Below are 23,298 nucleotides of genomic sequence, written 5' to 3' on the forward strand. Positions count from 1 at the left end.
CCCATATTGTAGAGTGTTTCAGGACTTCCTTACCTTTTATTGTTAAATAATATTTCGTTGTATGGATATAGCACATTTTGTTCATCCATTCATCAGTTGATGGGCATTTGGGTAATTTCCACTTTTTGGCTACTATGAATAATGCTGCCATAACTGCGTGTTTACAAGTTTTTGTATGGTTGTGTTTTCATTTTTCTTGGGTATAAGGCTAGTAGTGGAATTGCTGGGTCATTTGGTAACTCTAGGTCTTATATTTTGAAAAATTAGAAAACTTTTTTCCAAAATGGGAGCTCCACTTTACATTCCCACCAGAAGTGAAGGTTCCAGTTTCTTTCAGTTTCTCCACATCCTCACCAACAATTGTTCTTTTCCTGTTTTGTTTTTTCTTTCTTTTTTTTTTTTTTTTTTTTGGGGTGGGGGTTGTGGTCATAGTTGTTGTTATAGCCATTTTAGTGGATATGAAGTGGTTTCTCATTGTGGTTTTGATTTGCATATCCCCAATGACTAATGAAGTTGAACATCATCTCATGTAATTATTGGCCATTTGTATATTCTCTTTGGAGATATATCTACTCAAAGCTTTGCTCATAGTTTAACAAATTCTTTGTCTTTTCTATTTGTGGATATGGAAATTCTTTATATAGTCTGGATACAAGAGTCCCTAATCAAATAAATGAATTGCAAATTATCTTATCAGATTCTGTGGTTGCCTTTTCCCTTTCTTAATGATGATAAAAATGTTTTTAAATTTGATGAAGTTCAATTTATCTATTTTTTCTTTTGTAATTTGTCATAGATAAGAAATCATTACCTAACTCGTGGTCATGAAGATGACCATGCTTTATTCTAAGAGGTTTATACTTTTAACTCTTATATATAGGGCTATGATTCATTTTTAGTTAATTTTTTCACTATGGTTGATAATTAAGTCTCTAACCTCATTCTTTGCTTGTAAATAGTCACTTATTCCAGCATCATATATTGAAACTATTATTTACTCATTGAATTGTCTTGTCACACTTGTCAAAAATGAATTCATCATAAATGTAAGGGTTAATTTCTGGACTCTCAATCGTGTTGCATTGATATATATCTCCTTATGCCTTGATTTGCATTGATTACTGTAGGTTTGTAGCAAGTATTTTATGTAGAGAAATATGAGTCCTCCAAATTTGTTTATCTTTTCCAAATTATTTTGGATATTCTGAATTTTTTTCATTTCTATATGACTTTCAGATCAGCCTAGCAATTTCTGCAATAAAGGCAGCTGGGTTTTTTTAATAGGGATTGCATTGCATCTGTAAGTCAATTTAAGGAGTATTTTCATTTTAACAATATTAAGACTTCCAATGAATGAACTCAGAATGCCATTCCGTTTATTTAGGTCTTCTTTATTTTCTTTCAAAGATGTTTTTTGATTTTGGGTATATAAATTTTGCTCTTCTTTTGTAAAATGTATTACTAGCTATTTTATTCTTTCTTGATGCTATGATAAATGGAATTGCTTTCTCAATTTCATTTTTTGTGTTGTTTATTTCTAGTGAGTATATAAAAATACAATTTATTTGTGTATATTGTTCTCATATCCTGCAATATTGGTGAACTATCAGTGTTAAATTGTGTGTGTGTGTATGTGTTGTGTGTGTGTGTGTGTGTGTGTTCCTTAGGATTTTCTATTTACAAGATCATGTCATTTATGTCATCTGCAGAGATAGTTTAACTTCTTTCTTTACAATCTGCGTGTCTTTTATTTCTGTTACTTGACTAATGATCTTGGTTAGAACCTCCAATACAATGCGGACTAGAAGTGATGAGAACTCACATTCTTGAATTGTCCCTTGTCTTAGGTAGCTGGAAGTCTTTCAGCTTTTCACCATTGACTATAATGTTATCTGTGGGGTTTTTTCCATACATTCCTTTTATGAGGATAAGGAAGTTCCCTTCTATTCTTAGTTTGTTAAGTGTTTTCATCCTTAAAGGGTGTTGGATATTGTCAATGTGTTTTCTGTGTCTACTAAGATGATCTAGCGGTTTTTGTCCTTAAATCTACTAATATATGACACTGATTGATTTTCCTTTTTTACAGTTCTATTGAGGTATAATTGATATACAAACAACTGCACATATTTAAGGTAGACAATTTGATGAGGTGGACATATGCATACACCAGTGATACTATCACCACAATCAAGGTAATAAACTTACTCATTACTTCCAAAAGTTTTGTTATGTCTCTTTGTTGTTTGTTTTTGGGACCCTTGGAGGATTTTTTCTGCGGGGGAGAATTGTTGTTTGTAGTAAGAACGCTTAACATGAGATCTACCCTTTTAACAAGATTTTAAGTACATAACACCATGTTGTTAACTACAGGCAGTATGGTGCACAGCAGGTCTTTAGAACTTATTCATCTTGTGTAACTATAGCTTTATACCCATCGAACGACTCCCCATTTCCCTCTCCCCCATCCCTGGAAAACACTGTTCTATTTTCTGCTTCTCTAAGCTTGACTAGTTTAGATACTTTATATAAGTGTATGCATTTGCCATATTTGTCTGACTGATTTATTTCACTTAGTATGATGTGTTCCAGGTCCATCCATGTTGTTCTCATTTGGTCATGGTATATTATCTTTTTTATATGTTATTGGATTTGGTTTGCTGGGGGCTTTTTGAAAAATTTTACATCTATTTTGATAAGCGATATTGATCTGTTCTCTTTTCTTATGTCTGATTTGGGTATGTGGATAACACTGGCCTCATAGAATGAGTTCAGAAGTGATTCTTGTCTACAAATTTGGAAGATTTTATGATTTGTATGTATTCTTCTTTAACATTCATAGAATTCACCATTGAAGGCTTCTGGATCTTACAGAGCCATGGTTTATGACCTAACATATGGTCTATCTGAACATGTTCCTTATGCACTTGAGATTCTGCATTTTTGCTGGAGTATTTTGTATATCTCTTTTAGGTCTAGCTGGTTTATATATAGTGTTGAAGTCGTCTTCAGGGACAGTTTCTACTGACTGCTTTTTTTCTACGAATGAGACATAGTTTCCTATTTCTGGCGTGTCTCGACATTTTTTGTTGAAACCTGATCATTTTAAATATAATATGGCAACTCTGAAAATAAAATTCCCTTCACCCCCACCACAGTATTTTTTCTGTTTATTGTTGTTGCTATTGCTGTTTGTTTAGTGACTTTCTTGAATTACAAATTCTGTAAAGTCTGTATCCTGTAAAGTCTGTATGTCATGTACAGCCACAGAACAAGTGTCTGCTCTAGGTTAGTGGTCACTTAATGATTGAACAGAAATTTCCTTGAATGCCTTGAACCAATAGGTCTCCCCACCTTCGCTAAGAGGCCCTGTGTGTGTCGGAGCATGACTTCAACACTCTGGAGGTTCAAAATCTGCCTCAGCCTTTACTCCATTCTTGGGCAGAGACTCAAGGTCAGTCAGAGGTGAGAAATTAGGATGTTCCCAGGTCTTTCCTGCTCACTGTACAGCCCGGCCCATATACATAGCCTTCTACAACTCCAGAGACAGGTCAGCACTTTCCCAAGCCGCCTCTGTATGTCTCATTCCCCACGTTACTATTAAGTTTTGGGGCCAGCCTCTTGTTGCCCCAATTGATATTATTATCTCAGGCAGCTGTATCTTAAACATTTGCTGCTGATTAATTTTATTTTTGACTAACATCCTAGGAAAAGGGCTTTTGCCCCTAAGTTAGCTGTAAGTTAAGTCGAATAGAGACAGCTCTTGTGAAGGGGTTTTTTCCGACGGAGCTGTCAGACATGTCAAATACTGACAATTCCCCGGGGATGGGATTTCTAGGGAAGCCCTGGATATATTCTTCCTCTTCAGTGGTTGCCAGGCTGCTGGTTACCCGAACTACCATGCTTGAGAGGGGGCTGGTTTTCATGGCTACTGCAGAGCTTGCAAAGGGGATGGGAATAGAGCAAGTTAAGTGTCACAGTGCTTGCTGTTCCTGCAGAGATTCAGTCATTTTTCTGGAATAAATGACCCTCAGATTGTTGCAAGTCTTTGGTTAGTATTCAGTTCTAAAAAGGCGATTATCACAATTGTTGCCAGTGTTTGTCTTGCTTTTATGGAAGAGAAGATTTTTGGACGTCTTACTACACCATTCCCAAAGTGCTTCTGTCTAATACCCTCTTGAGGAACGTGATGTCTGAAAGGACTTGTATCTCAAATACACAAAAAGTCTCAAAACACAGTAAGGAAAAAAATTCAAATTTTAAAAATGGGAAGAAGTTTGAACAGACACTTCAGCAAGTAAGATATATGGAGGGCATAAAAAGTACATGAAAAGATACTCAAAGTTTTTAGTCATTAGGGTGTAAACCACAAGGAAATATCTTACATACTTACTAGGATATCTAAATTTTTTTAAAAGATAGGAAGAAAGAAAAACTGATGATGCTACGGGCTGGTGAGGATGCAGAACAACTGGAACTCTCTACATTGCTGCTGGTTGTCCAGCATGGTACAGCATGGAAAAGTGTCGCGGTTCCTTAGAAAGTCAAAAATACCATTACCGTATGATCTTACAATCTTGTTCCTAAGTTTTTACCAAAAGAAATAAAAATATACGAGGTCTGAAAATTAAGTTCGTGAACTTGTTGTGACGATGTTGCTAACCTTTTATGACATCAGAGGGATTGTTCGTTATGAATTTGTACCAACTAGACAAACAGTTAACCTAGTTTACATTTGGAAGTGCTGAAAAGGCTGCATGAAAAAGTTAAATGATCTGAAGTCTTTGACTATAATTGATGGCTCTTGCAGCACGATAATGCACCAGCTCACAGGGCACTGTCTGTGAGGGAGTTTTTAGCCAGTAAACAACTGTATTGGAACACCCTCCCTACTCACCTGATCTGGCCCCCAATGACTTCTTTTTTTACGAGAAGATAAAGGAAATATTGAGAGGAAGACTTTTCGATGACATTCAAGACATCAAGGGTAATACAACAACAGCTCCGATGGCCATTCCAGAGAAAGAGTTCCAAAATTGCTTTGAAGTATGGACTAGGCACTGGTGTCGGTGCACAGTTTCCCAAGGGGAGTACTTCAAAGGTGACCATAGTGATATTCAGCAATGAGGTATGTAGCACGTTTTCTAGGATGAGTTCACCAACTCAATTGTCAGACCTTGTATGTCCATATACAAACCTGTATGCAAATGTTTTTAACAGATTTATTCATAGTGGCCAAAAATGGGAAACAACCGAATGTCATCCACCAGTGAGTGATATACAAAGGAGCAAACTACCGATACATGCAGTGACATGGCTGAATCTTAAATGCATCATGCTACATAAAAGAAACCAGACTCAAAAGGCTACATACTGCATGATTCCATTTCTATGACATTCCAGAAAAAGGCAAAACTACATAATAAGAAAATAGATTAGTGGTTGCCAGGGCCTGAAGTTGGAGGAGAGGAATAACTATAGAGAGGTATGAAGGGACATTTGGGGTGCGGGAAACATTAAATAAAGAGGTTACCTGACTATGTACACTTATCAATATTCATGGCACCATCCACCTAAAAAGGGTAAATTTTACTGCATATAAATTATGCCTCAATGAACTTGACCTGAAAGAAAAAAAAAAGTCCTCCCTGCTCTAAGAACTATTTTTCTTGGTTTAATTAGTTTAGTCTACAACTGTCCTCTACCCTTATCTAATTTCTAACCATTATTTGGTTAGCAGAGTACCCAGAGTTAAAATTTGTGCTTCACAAAGCATCTAGCAATGTCATTACATCATGGGTTATCTTCACACAAAATGTGTGTAAGAGAATTTGATAGGAGAGAGGAAACAATTAATTTGACAACATATCTAGCTAAAAGGTATAATTACAAGGAGATTCAACATAGTATTTTTATAATAACAAAAGTACAAAACATAACAGCTGACTGTCTATATGGTAGTATAAAACCATATCATAGAGCCTCATGCAGCCGTTAAAATAATTATATAATTGTAGACAATATTTATTAATATAAAAAGATACCTGTAGTATTTCATTAAGGTAAAAGCAAATTATTAAATAACATCCTCGTATGATTTTGTTTTGAAATGTCTGGGAAAACATCCTCCAAAATGTAAATGCTGGATATCTCTTGGGGGGGTGATTACAGGCATTTTATATTTCCGTCTTGGTTTATGATGGATATGTGCAGGCTAAGCCAACTAGCTGTCTCAAGACCTGATAGATTTATCTGGGTAACTGACCCCATTCTGTTTTGCAGCTCTCAGTTCAGGAAAGCCAGAGGCCCAGGCTGTGAGGGCTTGGGGAGCCTAAATGAACATTGTGTTCAAGCCTGAGTGCGCTTTACTGAAACACACCCAGGAAACTGTTTGTATATTTTTTAACACCCATGTGCATGAGATGCACCTGACTCAGATGAGGGTTCCCAGCTCACATCCAAACTACACAAGCAGAACTGTCCAGCTTCTGGTGTAAAAGTCTGGGCATGGAGGGAAGCACTGAGCTTCCAGAAGTTTTGATGTAACCAACAGTCACTCAGACTTCTCATCCACAAAAGTATACCTGCTGAGAAGGTCATTTTTAGGTGACCTGGCAACGTATACCTCCATCTGTCGTTGGATAATGCTGCTATGACCTCTTTCTGTAACGTCTAGAAAAATAAATCTTGCTTGATTTACCAAAATGTGATCTGTGGCTGGTCAGTCTAAACCTACTACAACTGACATTTGTTAATTCAGTTAATTTCTACTTGTAAGAAAGAAAAGAAAACCTATTTAATGACTCTGTAATATCATTCATAATAAATAAGATGAAAAAAACAATCTGTTGATAATAAGATAGGAAGTCCTTATTAAATTAAAATTGACATTTCTCTTTGAACTATAGATTCTAATATGCCTCAAGCTTATTATATATCTGGTATAATTCCTTATATTTTTCTATTGGAGAATTTATTGTTATATAAAATTTGTTTAACAAAAAAAAACTTCCACTGGAGAAAATATATTTTAAATAATATTTTTTCCAAGCCATCCTAAAAGCAAGGCAAGACTTAAAAATGGATGTGGAAATCTAGTTATAAAACAAGCAACCAAAAAGCTATTGAAAGGGCTACAATAAATCAGTTGAGAAGTGGGAGAAATCCTAGCTGTGGAAACTACTTACAGCTATACCCTGAGCCATCGTGGTAGAATGGAAGTTATCTTCATCTTTAGTGTCTGCTTACTCACTAAGTATTGGGAGGAGAACTGAAAACACACAAACATCTACATAAAACACATGCACCAAAACAAACACACAAAACCAAATTACAGATGCCTACCCAATTACATTTCCTCGTGGAACTGAAGAGCAATCAACTCTAATCAAATAATTAGGAACACAGGACGTAAAACATGCCAAATTTGTCTCGATCTCAGATCCCGCACATTTGAAAGTGCAGATATGATTATTGCCTCATTTACATATTGTGAGTCATATTCTGACTGACTACAAGCCCTGAAAAACTGGGTGATTATTCCACTGGAGTTTGAGAGCTTGTGGTGTATAACAAAGGCAATACAGATACCTGACCCCTCCATGTAGTGTAACACTTGAGAAGAGTCTGTGTCACAATCAACAGAGCAATTTTCAGCTTTTATTTGCCCAGCATTCCTTTTATGTAACACTTTAGCCAGGGCAATCATACATCCCAGATTTTCAAAACATGTCTGATTTTAAGAGTTCCACTATTACATACCTTGCCTTGCTGTGTAGACTGAAAACTATAGTCTTCCTAATGATAGCAAAACAGAGAGGGCTGTTGCTGGCAAGAAAGCCTCCTGGGAAGATCAGAATTACACAGCTGAATAGTATAAGCTGTTAGAGAAGTAAAATGTAAGTGATTCAGTGCTAGACGCTCAGAAGAGCAATAACTACCCTCGGCCTCATTGTAGTCAATGTCTCATAACATATGGCTACCTTTCTCTAACAGAGCTGAGAATTGTAATCTAAGTATGTTAATAATTTTAAATAGGTGTTAGAAGACTGAAAAGCACACTTGTAGTACCAATGCTACAGAAATAATCAAGAGCAGTGGTCTCCAGACAAAGTGGGTGATATCACACTACCTGTTATCAAATTATACTACAAGGCTATAGTAATCAAAACAGCATAGTATTGGCATAAAAACAGACACATAGATCAATGGAACAGAACAGAGAGCCCAGAAATAAATCCACACCTATACGGTCATTTAATCTATGACAAAGGAAGCAAGAATTTACACTAGGGTAAAGACAGTGTACTTAATAAATGGTGCTGGGAAAACTGGACAGATGGTACATCTGCAAAAAAATGAAACTGGATCACCTTCTTACACCATATACAAGAATAAACTCAAAATAGATTAAAGACTTAAATGTAAAACCTGAAACCATAAAACTCCTAGAAGAAAACATAGGCAGTAAACTCTGAAACATTACCCTTAGTAATATTTTTACTGATATATCTCCTTGGGTAAGGGAATCAAGAGAAAAATAAATAAACAAATGGGACTACATTGAATTTAAAAAGTTTTTTCACAGCAAAGGAAACCATCAACTGAACAAAAAGACATCCTACTGAATGGAAGAAGATATTTGTCAACAATATACCTGATAAGGGTTTAATATCCAAAATTTATAAAGAACTCATACAACTCAACACCAAAAAACAAACAATCCAATTAAAAAATGGGCAGAGGACATCAAGAGACATTTCTCCAAAGAGGACATACAGATGGCCAATAGACATATGAAAAGATGCTCTACGTCACTAACCATCAGAGACTGCAAATAAAAACCACAATGAAATATCACTTCACACCTGTCAGAATGGCTATCATCAATAAATCAACAAACAACAAGTGTTGGTGAGGATGTGGAGAAAAGGGAACACTTGTGCATTGTTGGGGGGATTGCAGATTGGTGCAGCCACTATGGAAAACAGTCTGAAGGTTCCTCAAAAAAATTAAAAATAGAACACCTTATGACCCACTCCTGGGTATTCATCTAAAGAAATCCAAAATACTAATTCAAAAAAATATATGCACCCCTATGTTTACCATTCACAATAGCCAAGATATGGAAACAACGGAAATGCCCATCAATAGACGATTGGATAAAGAAATTGTGGTACATTTATACAATAGAGTGTTACTCTGCCATAAAAAAGAATGAAATCTTACCATTTGCAGCAACATGGATGGACCTAAAGGATATTATGCTAAATGAAATAAGTCAGACTAAGAAAGACAAATACGATGTGATCTCACTTATATGTGGAATATAAAGACCAGAGTAAACAAACAAACAAAACAGAAATAGACTCATAGATACAGAGAAAAAACTGATAGATGCTAGATGGGAGGGAGGTTTGGGGGGTGGGAAGCAGGTGAAGGGATTAAGAAGTACAAATTTGTAGTCACAAAATAGTCACAGGATGTGAAATCAGTATGAGGAATATAATCAATAATGTTGTAAAGATTACGTAGGGTGTCAGATGGGTACTGGACTTATTGGAGGGAATCACTTCATAGATTATATAAATGCCTAACCACTGCACTATATACCTGAAATTATCATAAAATAATATTGAATGTCAACTATAATTATATATATATATATGTGTGTGTATATATATATATATATATATATATATTCATGGGATGTAAAGTAGAGCATAGGGAATACAGCCAAAGATATAGTAATAGTTATGTACAATGTCAGATGGGTAGTAGGCTTGGTGGGGTTATCACTTTGTGAGGGGTGTAAATGTCTAATCATTATGTTGTCTGGTACACCTGAAATTAATAAAATAAAAATTTATAAAGAGCAGTGGTCTCCAAACTTTTTAACCACATATACAACCCCTTGGGAAAAAATGTGAATACTCACTCCCAACCCGTGTATATGTATTTATTTACATATATAAATGTACTGCTGTTCTTCCCTACTATTATTTGGCATAATATGTTCTTTGAATGAAATTGGTCATTAACGATTATAGATTAGTCGTTTATTTTTTAAACTCCTCTCGATGGCTTCAAACTGTGATTGTTTTGCGATGTGATTGATAGCTAAAATTGCAACTAGGAATGTCAGCTTCGTGATTTCCTTGTAATTCCCAGCATCACTAATCTTCAAGCCAAAATCCTTTGAACGAATCTGTTTCAACCACATGTCCAGTCTGTGAGTGTGCTTATTTACATCTAGACCCTAATCCATAGATCTACCTGACCAGGTGCGTATGGACTGCAAAGTGGCACCACGTACTGAGAGTGAACACTGGAATGAGGGTGCTCACTGAACTGTGGAGCCCCAAGTTCTAATATTTCTAATATTCATTCTACCTGAACCCTAACAGACTGTCCCCCTCCCACAATATACACAAAGTAACCCTTATCATGAAGCTCAAAATAACCAATGTGCTAATAATTAATATGAATTGATTTATATTGAGTTCCATGTAAGTATGATGAGGGAAGTGCAGGTCACTAGACTACCTCGGACCAAACAACATAGCAAAAGTACTCAGGTACCTAAGAACTAACCTAGATATGAGGTCTGTCCAATAGAACCGTCAACCTGGCATGTAATCTTTACACTTTACAGAACCATCCTGTAGAAAACATAGTAATGACCCTTTGTGATGTTGTCCTCAGTTATATCTCAATATTTCTTATTTATCTTCCTTATTTTCTATTCTTCTCATTGGTATCATCGTCTTCCTAAACAATGATTATCTTAAAAATCCATTTCTCAACTAACAGAATCCCAACAGTACACTTTGGCACATTCGCCAGGATGACTCCAATAGACTCTCCATCCAAGTTCCCCGTGAGCCTACCACTAAGTCCTTCGTCATCTGCTGCCACATGAAAACCTGTCCAAAGTGATCACTTAGTTTGATCTAAATTTAGATCCATCAAATTCCTCTAAATTTTCCCATTTCCCTCAGTCCTTCATACTCTTCAGACTCCAAGACATCTGACAGGTTATCTTATTGCTTAAACAAATTCAAAAAGACACAGAAAACCACTCAGCCGTTCCTTCACGTCCCTTTCCAGGACCCTAAGGGCATCACCACATGCCATTAGCCTCAGGAAGGACCATTTATCCCACATCACTGTCTGCACACATCATGTTGGGCGAGTGCTGCCAGCACTGGCTGTCACTAATTTTGAAACAGCTAAAACTGCATCACAGTCACTGCCTTCCCCCCCCCACCAGTTTTATTGAAGTATGATTGACAGTAAAAATTGCATATTGTATATATTTAAGGTATACAATGTGATGATTCAATATATGTATACATTGTGAAATGATTACCACAATCAAGTTGATAAACACATCCATCGCCTCACAGAGTTACCTTTGTGTGTGTGTGGTAAGAACACGTAAGATCTACTCTCTTAGCCAATTTCAAATATAGAATACAGCACGGTTAACTATAGTCACCACTCTGTACATTAGATCACCAGAATTTATTGATGTCATAACTGAAAGTTTGTAGCCTTTGACCAACAACTTTCCATTTCCCACTCCCAGTCCCTGATAACCACCATTCTACTCTCTATTTTATGAGTTCAACTTGTTTAGCTTCCACGTATAAATGAGATCATTCAGTATTTCTCTTTCTGTGTCTGGCTTTTTTCACTTAGCATAATGTCCTCTAGGTTCATTCATATTGTTGCAAATGACAGAATTTCCTCCTTTTTTAAGACTAGATAATATTCCTGTGTGTGTGTGTTTGTGTGTTTGACATTTTCTTTATCCATTCATCCATCCATGGACATTTTGGTTGTTTTCACTTCTTCGCTATTCTGAATAATGCTGCAGTAAACATAAAAGTGCAGATAGCTCTTCACGGCATTGATTTCATTTCCTTTGGATATATACCCAGAAGTGAGATTGCTGAATCATATAGTTGTGGTATTTTTAATTTTTTGAGAAAACTCCATATTGTTTTCCATAGTAGTTATACCAGTTTACATTCTTGTATGTGCTATTAAAGTTCCTTGACTGTCTCCACCACTGCTACACTTTATTCAAGCATTCTGGAAGCTTCCTGAGGTGCTCCCCCAAAAAATAATTATAGATAAAAAAAATGCCTCTATGAAAAGGCATTTTTGGCTCTTAATAAGAAAAAGAAAGTTTAACTAAATACCTGAAAATAACTAGCATAAACTAAATGTCATCATACACTAAATAGAAAAAAATGCTGGGTACTGCTTCCTTTCACACACACACACACACACACACACACACACACAAGTATTGATATTTAAAGCTTGTACAATGTGGAGCATGAAGTAAGTAAGCAATGATTTCAAGGTGTTGCTGTTTGGAGAAAGCTTTCTGGGGCTTTACAAAACATATTGGAGTGGTATGTGGAGCAAACCCATTTCTGGTCCAGACTCGGGGAAGAAAATGATTCTTCTCATCAATTAAGACTTTTAATTGTCCCTCTCAGTCCTTCAGCACAGAAAACTCTTATTTTCCACAAAGAGAACAAAGACCTCCGGAAAGAAAACAGCAACAATGTGCTGAATCTCCATGAGTCATTTTCATATGCAAATAAAGCAGTTAATTTTTCCCACAGCCAATTTGGGAGAAGTAAAATCTTCTGCAGGAATCAACTGATTAATAAATGATTCATTAGTGTTTAAGAAAAGCCCAGAAATAGTGAGAAGGGCCCTGAAGCAAGAGGTGGATGGTCAGGGAACAGCCAGGGACGCAAGTGCTGTGGCACAAAGAAAACGATCCGAATAACATAAAACACACTGTGTGTTTAACAATATGGTTTTGGATTATCATCTTGACTTTATGAAGAAAGAACTGGGAATTTGTTTCCAAAACACCATCTAACCTTATACTGTGTCATATGTAAATGTATATAGTAGACTGTTTATAGATCACATTTATTCTGTCAATCTTGACAAATGTTTTATTATCTAATTTAAAGAACCCTCCCAGATACGATTATCCACAGAGTCTGATAGCAAATCCCTGTCTTGGGCAGGCTGAATTTCGTCTAAGTGCTACAACTTACACTTAGAAAAATAACTTCTGGCAAATAAACAGGGGGTGTAAATAAAAACCAGTACAGAAGTATTTAACATGAAAACAAGTCTTTTAACCCTGGTTTAATGTGCTGGTGATGTATGACAGAACGATTATGCTTATACACTTGTTCTGGTAAAGGTCTGAATGTTAATGAAAAAAACGTATTTTTACATAGCACTGTCCTCCACCCTCAGGAGGTTGCAGGAAAAAATTTGCTTCAGATGTTATAAATTATATACTGTTCATCGTATACTCGGTCAAAGTGATTGTGTTCTCTTCAGTTGAAATAAAGACATCTTTTTAAAATTTGGGATCAGGGCCATTTTCTTCCAGAAGAAATAAAATCAAAAAACAAAGCACACCTTGACTCTCCACTAGCTACAGTAGGTCATAGTTCATCTAAACGGGGAGACCCCCATCAGGAGAGGGGCACTAGTCTTACCTATCAGGTCCCCCGGATGGTGAGTCCAAGGTTGTCTAAACCAGAAGTACAACCTCTTCTGGGAGTCTCTTCTTTTCTGAGGCTTTACTTGGACATCATTTTCTACCAGCTACCTCAGCAACAGCAGCGCTAGAACATTCTTCCCCCTCCCCACACCAGCTGTAGCAGAAAGCTTCAGGAAATAAAAAACTCTCTCACTTTAATAGAGAAAATGGAATCCATGTGATTTGATGATTTAGTTATTTAAAGGCTTAATGATTTAATGTTTAAATTTAATTTAATGTCTACACCCAGTTAGAAAATTGGACTTTAGATGAAAGAGATTTTTCAGTAGCACCTTAGTTGGCACTATCTACTAAACATATCAAAACATACACAAGACAATATTTGCTGTAACATGTTATGTTATAGTGAAACACAGGAGTACCTCTCACTGGAAATTATTCCCAAAGAAAGCTAAATTTGAAAGCTTTTTGCATTGATATATAAGCAATTTGAAAGATATGTTGTCAAATCCTTACCGTCTTCTGAAAATAGCTTTAAAGACTATGCATGATTCGGAGCTCTCTTGATTGCAGGAAGAAAAAGAAATCACACCAGGTTAAGTAGCTAGACCAGCTCATGAAATCTCTCGCCTCGCCTCGCCTCGCCTCGCCTCGCCTCGCCTCGCCTCGCCTGAATCCCCTCATAGCCAACTGACTTCTCCAAATACCAAGTTCTAAGCAGCATTCATGGTTCACCTCTTAGGACTTCTAGGACGTTCACCTCCCAGGAGAGATCACCACCAGCTCTCACTTCGCAAACTTAAAAATCCCAGGAAGGGGTCCAGCACAGTGCTCCTAACGTCAAGGTTGCCGGTTCAATTCCCACATGGGCCAGCTGCGCCCTCTACAGCTAAGATTGTGAACAACAGCTCTCCCTGGAACTGGGCTGCCGAGTGCTGCCAGGAGCAGCTGGTGGCCAGCGTGAGCGGTGGGCAGCCACCGTGAGCTAGTGTGAGGGACCCACGACTGGCGACCGACTGCCTCAGCCCGGGGAAGTGCAAGACTCATAATACCAGCATGGGCCAGGGAGCTATGTCCTGTACAACTAGACCAAGAAACAAGGCTTGAATTGGAGGAGGAAGGGTGGAAGAAAAGGTGGGGGGGAATCCCAGGAAGGACCGCATAGCCAAGCTCAGATCAAGAGACCACATCTGGCCAGGGATTTTGAAAGCACATCACACGTACCACAGATTCTGTCCTGAGGAAAGAGGAGATTCCTGAAAAAGAGAGGGTAACAAGACTAACTAAGCACATGTCTGCCATAGTCTGATTCAATTTGCATAGTAAAGATCAAAAGAGCTTTTGAGGAAAAGTTCAGATTATTTTTCTCAACCTCATGATATTTTTAATTGCTTTGTTTTAATTTTCTGAGACCTGACTCCAAATCTTTGTTTTACGGGTTTAATCAAATTAATGATTGACGTTTTAAAAATAAAGTTTATTCTATTTTCACCTACTGAAATGACAGCTCCTGCTTTGTTTGGGATTTTAGGGGAAAAAACACTTTTTAAAGGGGGAAAAATAATCAAACAACTTACTCCCATAAACTGACATGGCTTACTTTTTTAAAATAAAGCACCAGAGGGGGGAAGCACGATTAAAATACATGATAAATAAGTAATATTTCTACATGGAATAATGTTTATAAGGCAAAATGGGTCAACAGATGCTCTAAAATTCAGTCATCTATCCCACATGTCAGTGGGTTCTTATGCTTGCTTGAGTTATTCTCTCTCTCACTTGCTCTCTCATTCTCTCTTCTGAGGCAGTCTAAATAAATACACACAGTAGAAAAATCTCTGCAACTAAAAACCCTTGATATACTTTCTATTGAAATAATACTAATATTCAGAAAATACGCTAGGGTAGATCAAATCTCTCCTCATTCATTAGTTACATACACCTGTATTGATTTTCTATACCTTTACTTTTAATCATTTATTACACACATTTCAGAGAGAGAGAGAGAGAGAGAGAGAGAGAGAGAGAGAGAGAGAGAGAGACAGAGCCAAAACAATGTATACACATTTTAAGAAAGGAAAAAAACTGTATTAAAATTGTAATACTCAATATATAACAATAACAAAAGATGAATACAAGGCACATTTGACTTCTGTAATTACAAGAGGTGCTCAAAGTGGTTACCATCAGCATAATTTTAATACAATTTTTTTCCTGTCTTAAAATGTGTATACATTTTTTTGGCATCCTCTGTGAGTATGTGTGTGCACGTGGTGTGTGTGTGTGTGTGTGTGTGTGTGTGTGTGTGTGCCTGTGTATGTATCAATTTCAGAACCAATTCTCCATCACTAATGATATCTGGATAGCAGTATAAACATTCTCCCCAAACTCAAAACTGCATAGATCTTCAAAAAGGACATACACTATACTGCAAAGCTTTAAAATGTACCGTGTTCCCCTGAAAATAAGACCTAGCCGGACATTCAGCTCTAATGCATCTTTTGAAGCAAAATTAATATAAGACCTGGTCTTATTTTGTATTATATAAGACCATGTCTTATTTTACTATAATATAATATAGTATAAAATTAGGTCTTATAAGGTCTTATTAGGTCTTATTAGGTCTTATAATAAGGCTAGGTCTTATTTTCCGGGAAACACGGTAGCTGAGGTGGGCGAGAGGGGGAGATGGGAAGAGAGAGAAAGAGAGAGGAGGAGAGAGAAAGAGAGAGAGAGCAAGGGAGAGCACGAGGGCCAGAGAGAGAGAGACAGAGCCCTTGTCCCAAGGACTTATAATTTGCTGGGTGGGGTGAGGGAGTTACATACTATTGATTTGGCAGGAAAAGTGGTGCCTGCTCTTCCACGGGAGGGCGTGAACTCCTAAGATGGGTGGAGGTCTGTTGATTCAGACCCTTATCTTGCTCCAGACCACCTCTTGTCATCTGTTGTTGCAAAAACAGATATGTGGCTGGAGGCAGTTAATCAAAGCTATTTATGAGGTTTTTCCATAAGCACTATGGACCCCTGCCATCTCTCCTCCTCCTACATTTTCTAACTTCTACCTAACACTAACCACAGTCTATTCTGATGGCCTCGTGCTGCCAATAGGCACAGAAAGGAGACAATTAGATTATATACTGGATATTGATCAAGTGAAGATTGAAAACCAGTGCTTCTAATAGGGCAATTAATAGGGAACAAGGATGACTTTTTCTGAACATGGTGATGGTTCAAATGTAATCATTAATGATGAGCCAAATCAAAAATTGCTGGACACAAACACAAAGCCAGATGAACCCCAGATAATTAGAGCCTCCCATTCCAGGCAAAGCCTGTCCTGGATTGTATGCAATGTCCAAGACTGATAGTGCAATAAACCTGAGTGTAAATTTCTTAAAGACAAAAGCCGATCAATTTCTTTCCTATTCTGTGAATGGTATGTAGCATCCATAGTGTGGTGGTTAATTTAGAGTGTCGATTTGACAGGGCTAAGGGATGCCGGGATAGATGGTAAAACATTATTTTTGCATGTGTCTTTGAGGGTATTTCTGGAAGAGATTAGCATTTGAATCGGTACCCTACTTAAAGAAGGTGCCCTTGCCAGTATGGGTGGGCATCATCCAATGTGATGAAGGCCTGAATAGAACAAAAAGGCAGAGGAAGAAAGAATTTGCTCTCTCTGCTTGAGCTGGCACACCCACCTTCTGCTCGCGGCCATCAGCACTCCTGAATCTGGGGCCTTCGGGCTCAGACTACGACATCAGCCTCCGGACTCAGACTAAATCACACCATCAGTTTTCCTGTGTTTCCAGCTTGTAGACGGCAGATCGTGGGACTCCTCAGCCACCATAATCATGTGAGCCAATTTCTATAAAAAGTCTCTTCATTTATATCTATATCTATATCTCTTTACAGAGATAGAGATAGAGAGATGATAGAGAGATAGATGATAGAGACAGAGATAGAAATAGAATGATAGAGATAGAGATAAAAATATATTGGTTCTGTTTCTCTGAACAACACTAATACACATAGTATTCAAATATATTAAATAACAATGAAGCAACAAATAATTGGAAAATTATACTTTTTCCCAGCAATGTTTAAATTAAATCAATTCACTAGACTGTTTCATTAAGAAAAAAATATATACGGCAAGTATTCAAAATAGGTCAGTAGCAGCAAAGGCAAAAACGATAGGATGTGTTTAATAAATCTAAAGCATCCCAACAGAGATTTTCCACATTTTTAAGGGAAAGTAGAAATAATGAAACGAGTGTTTCCAAATAACTCTTTGTAAAATCTAAGCAATGGGATGGAGGGGTAGGGAAGGGAGCGCTCATTTTCAGATGACAAAACCATTCCTACATGACTTTGTCAGGTTCCACAGAAGACATGTTTCAAGGACAAACACCAACTCCTGTTTCTCATATACCAATTATGTAGTTTTTAGACTTATGAGTCTAGAGATCCCTTGACATGCGGGCACTATCACTGCACCAAGGGCAAGTTTCCCCACAGTCACTGTTAAGGGGACTGCCAATTACAGATCTTTCTCAAGCACCCTTGTGACCGCAGAGAAATTAGCAAGTGAGAGGGGAGGAGCAAGACAGGGAGACTGATGACCCCACGAGCCTAGTAACCGAACACAATGGACAGGGAAAGAATGAGGTTGCAGTATGAACAATGCGGAAAGTTTTAAAAGGGACGCTTTTAACATTTTAATATAAGGGAGCTTAAAAGCTTTGGCATTCAATTTCAGTTCAAAGTGATATTCTGTAACAGTGCTATCCGACAGAAATATAATGCATGCCACACATGGAATTTAAATTTTCTGGAAGTCACATTAAAAAAGGTAAAAAGAAACAAATGAAATTAATTTTAATATTACTTTTTATTTAATCCATATATTATCATTTAAACATGTTAGTAAATAGAAAATATTATTCAGTGCCCTCAGTGGTTCCCCAGATCCGTTTCTTGCTTCAACAATGTTTGAATGAAAGAGATGCTGGAAGACCCCTTCTTCCAGCCTCTGACCACCCTCCAACCTCTTTTCCAGTCGCAGTTATCAGAACCATCTCAGCCATCCTGAGCCTCTGAAACCGACCAACACTTTTTTTAGCTTAACTCCTTATTACCAAGCAACCATGAGCGAGCTCCCAAGTTCATCAGAATTATTCCACCAAGGTGGAGGCCACCGTCTACCACTTGGTCAACTTGCATCTGCAGGCCTCCTACACATATCTCTGTCTGGGCTTCCATTTCGACCACAACAGTGTGGCTCTGGAGGGCGTGGGCCACTTCTTCCGCGAGTTGGCCAAGGAGAAGCATGAAGGTGCCGAGCATCTCTAGAAGATGCAAAACCAGTGTGGCTGCCACACCCTCTTCCAGGACCTACAGAAGCCTTGCCAAGATGAGTGGGGTAAAACTCAGAATGCCATGGAAGCCGCCATGGTCATGGGAAAGACCCTGAACCAGATCCTTGTGGACCTGCATGCCCTGTGTTCTGCCCACACAGACCTCCTTCTCTATGACTTCCTGGAGAGCCACTTCTTGGATGAGGAGGTGAAACTCATCAAGAAAGATGGGCGACCACCTGACTAACCTCCACAGCTGGCCAGCCCCCAGGCTTTGCTGGGCAAGTATCTCTTGGATACTTGCTCACCCTCAGACATGACTAGGACACTTGGGATCTCCCTTCAGGGGCCCCTCTGCATCCCCCTGGTGTTCGGCTTCTGCCTGAGTCTCTAGGGAGAGACTCAGGCAGGCTACTAGGCAGGCTTCTAACCACCCTGGAGCCTCCCTCATGCCATGGGCCAAACTGAAACAATAAAACTTTTTGCAGCAAAAAAAAGAAAATATTATTAATGAGGAATTTTACTTTTTTTTCGTACTTAGTCTTTGAAATCAGTGTGTATTTTACACTTACAGCACATCTCAATAGTCAAATTTCAGGTACACTTGTAGCTAGTGGCTACTGCACTGCACATTATAGCTTAGATCCACCCCAAGAACATTTACTTATTCACTCAATTAATACATTGTGAAATATATAATGGATGCCTACTCTGGGCCGCACAGTATACCAGGAATTAAAGATACAATAGTGAAAAGAATTAACACAGCTCTGCTCATATGGAGCTTGGAGTTTGTCATCTTGGCAGGAACACAGACATTAAACACATAATTATCCAAATGCTTATGATAAAGCATGATAAGGGAAATGTATAAAGTGCTGCAAGAATATACAGTAGTGAGGGCTAAACAGTGAGGGACTGGTGATCAAGAGACTTTTCATGAAGAAAGGGACATTTAATATGAGATTAGATGGATGAATACACATTCATCAAGCTTGGGGACTAGGAGAAGGGTGGAGACATGGAGAAAAATGGTCCATGCAGCCCTTGAGGAGCAGATGAGAACAAGGAACTGAACGTGCACTCATGAACTGAGAGCATCATGCGTGAGGGGGAGAGTAGCAAACACTGAAGTCAAAGAGGCAGGAGGAATCAAGCTCATCAAGGAGGTGAGCTTTTCTCGTAAGAGCAAACGGCAGCTTATGGATAAGGTTAGAGAGAGGTGCAACATGATCAGATTGCCCATGAAGAAGATAAATCTGGTTACTGAATGGAAAATGGATTTGAGGTTTATATGGAATGAATGTTTGGAGACCAAGTAGGAAACTCCAGCAGCAGCTCAGGGAAAAGATGGTGGTGGTTCAAAATATGGTGGTGGGGAGAGCTGCAAGGAATAGTGAGGATGTAAACTCAGCAGGATGTGATACCAATGACTCAGCTGAATGTGAGGAGGGAGGGAGAAGGAAGCTAGCTAGGTGTCTGGCATGAGCAACCAAGTAAACAGTAGCACCATTTGATGAGCTAGAGATACAATGAAAGAGCAAGTTAGCAGTAGAAGAACATGAGTTCCATTTTGAACATGTTTATTTGAGGTACCTATCATATATCCCAGAAGGAGTATCATTTAGAGCTGAACCTGGAAAGAGGTTCGAGCTAAAACTTTGATTGTAGGGAACTTTGGCAGAAAGATCTGAAGCCGCAGGAACAGATGAAATCATCTAGGGCCCAAGTGTGAAGGGGAAAGAATTGAGGGCTGAGTCCTGAGAATCTTCATCACATAAAGACTGAGTACTCAAGAAACCCAAGATGGCAAAGAAGTGTCCAGGGAAGTAGGGAAGGACAAACATACAGAACAGGGAAGCAAGAAGATTTTGTTCTAGGAAAGAGTGAATGGTGGATGTGTGAAAAACTTATTTAAAAAATCAAGTAAGATAAGACATAAGAATTTTCCGTTGGACTTATAAACAACACAACTTTGTAAGTATAGTTTCATCTGTCAATGTCTGGCCCACCATAAAATCAGCACTGACACATACGAGAATGGTCGGACAATTAAGTTTGCGAACTTCCCACCGTGAACTTACATTATAATATAAGAGAGCTTATATTATATTGTGTGTAGTTGCAGCTACACAAAAATGTCTACCTGTAGCTAAAGCCAAACACTGTGGGGAAGGAAATTAATTATTATGATGTGCTTGTTTATCATCAAAAGATACTTCCTTTTTGAGAAACTCCCAAGGGTAAAAGAATTGGTGCTGTAGTCAGGAGATTCTCCTAAAACATCATCCTGTTGCTAAGAAACTTCCAATCTACACAACTGCAGACATGTACGTATACTCCTGGCCTGTGGTGATCTTCATTATTCCCTTGTTTTCTTACATTCAGAACCACTAGGGAGAAAAATGGCCATGGGCAGGCCAGTGAGACATAGATGACAGAGAAAGAGAGATAGAATAAAATCGAATCACTGGGTTGGGGAACTAAATGGCAACCTGTCAACTCATTTTGAAGATTCTTAGCAGAGTTTCCATGGTCAGAAAAGATAGAGTTTTCATGGATTTCAAAACCTCTAAAGACAGCATGGTGGGGAAAAAAAGGGGGCTGGATCTCAGATCTGCCTGGATTTAAATCCTGGTGTCCTTACTTACTGCTGCATGTTCTTGGGCAACTCACTGCCACAGGGTAAGCCTCAGTTTCTTCAGCCAAAGAATGGGTCTAATATCTCTCTTACAGTTTTGTGGTGGAAATTAAATGAGATAATGCTTAAGATGGAAAGTGCTCAGTGAGCTGTCTGACATTAAATAGTTATAGATAGTTAATAAATGGTAATTTTTTCCCATACAAGGCTTCTGGTCCTTCTGATTCTTTGGACAAAATGACCATTAAGGCATGAATAGGAAGTGCGTGCTAGCTTTTAATACCTCAGCAAAAAGAATCTATGTGAAAATAGAAGACACGCAGTAACCGAGCAAGTTAATATTTCGGCATATTCTGCAGGAGGTAGAGAAATCCTGAAATCACACCAGTGATTATTATCTGACAAATGGGTGAATACGACAGACAACCATGACACTGTCATTTCAGACTTTCTAGAAAAGAATGAGATATAATACCCTCCAGTATAGCTCCCTCCCCACATAAGAAGATTTTGTCATTAATATCCTTCTTAACACAAGAAGAACCAATGGGATTTTCCCACTTCTGCATGTTCAGATTCAGAACCACAGTTTAAAAAAAAAAAAGGATTTAACATCATAGGAAACATTTTTTTTAACTTTCTTTTCTTTCAATGATTTGGAGATTCGTGGGCCTGTATTCTGCTTCCTTACCATTATCCTAGATTTTGAACTCTGATCATTTCTCAAAATCTCAGGATCAGCTGAAATGTTCTGAAATAAATCTCTCAGATCTTCTGAGAAGGCACATCCTTAGGCAATGCTCATCTTCCTTGCTCTCCCAACACACACAATCAGTTATAGTCACTGGCCTGGTTGCAGATTTTGAAACCTTTCCACCCTACCCTCCAGAAAGCATATAAAAAGCATAACAGTTTCCGAGTTAAAGGTTTTAATCAAATTAATGTTCTTTTGGAGTAAACTATCTAGTACTCCAATATTCTTTAGAGACTGCTTTGATTCTCTTCACAACCAAGCTAGACTCAGGACAAAGAGGAAGTACAGACTTGCCCTTCTGAAGGGCCATGTTTGTCATGATCCACACCTGCTGGAAACCCAGGTAATGACTACTGAATTAAGAACAAATTCTTATATGCGTAAATCAAGGTTTGCCACAGTCTGGCTCATTTCACCTTCTACATCTTCTTCATAGAAACATTACAACCTTATTGACTTTAGCTACTAGCCGTTTCCCAAACACACCCCTGACTCTTTCTCATCTTGCACTTTACTAATGCTGTCACCTTTATCTGATCTGGCTTCCTTCCATCTCCACCTTTTCAAACCTACCCATCCTTTAAGGCCCAGTTCAATGCCCCTCCTCTATGAAATTTCCAGATCAACACAGCCAGAGATGAGTTTTCTCTCCACTGAACAGCCACAGAGCTCAGACTATACCTGCCCCATGGTGCTTTGCACATACTGAATTTAACTATACTTAATGTGGAGATAGAATCCATATGTCCTGCTGGTCTGTAAGTTTCTTGATAACAAAAATCATGCATACATGTTATAATAATTCTTTGCACATAATAAATACCTTACAAATAATAAGTGTTCAATAGATAATAATCTCTTCTTTTAAAAAGTCTAAGCAAATGTTCTAAATCACTGATCACATATTTCTCCATTTCCAATAGCCTTACACTCAAGGACTATGAGGAGTGATCAAAAGATACGATGAATGTTTAAATTTTAAACTTTGACA

General features: G+C 38.0%; 1 pseudogene; it reads left to right on the top strand.

The window, feature by feature from the left end:
- LOC117023226 (ferritin light chain-like) overlaps positions 1-19,236 on the top strand; it is a 114,835-nt pseudogene extending 95,599 nt beyond the window's left edge.
- Positions 19,237-23,298: the final 4,062 nt, after the last annotated feature.

The sequence above is a fragment of the Rhinolophus ferrumequinum genome, chromosome 6 (assembly GCF_004115265.2).
Source record: "Rhinolophus ferrumequinum isolate MPI-CBG mRhiFer1 chromosome 6, mRhiFer1_v1.p, whole genome shotgun sequence".
NCBI lineage: Eukaryota > Metazoa > Chordata > Mammalia > Chiroptera > Rhinolophidae > Rhinolophus > Rhinolophus ferrumequinum.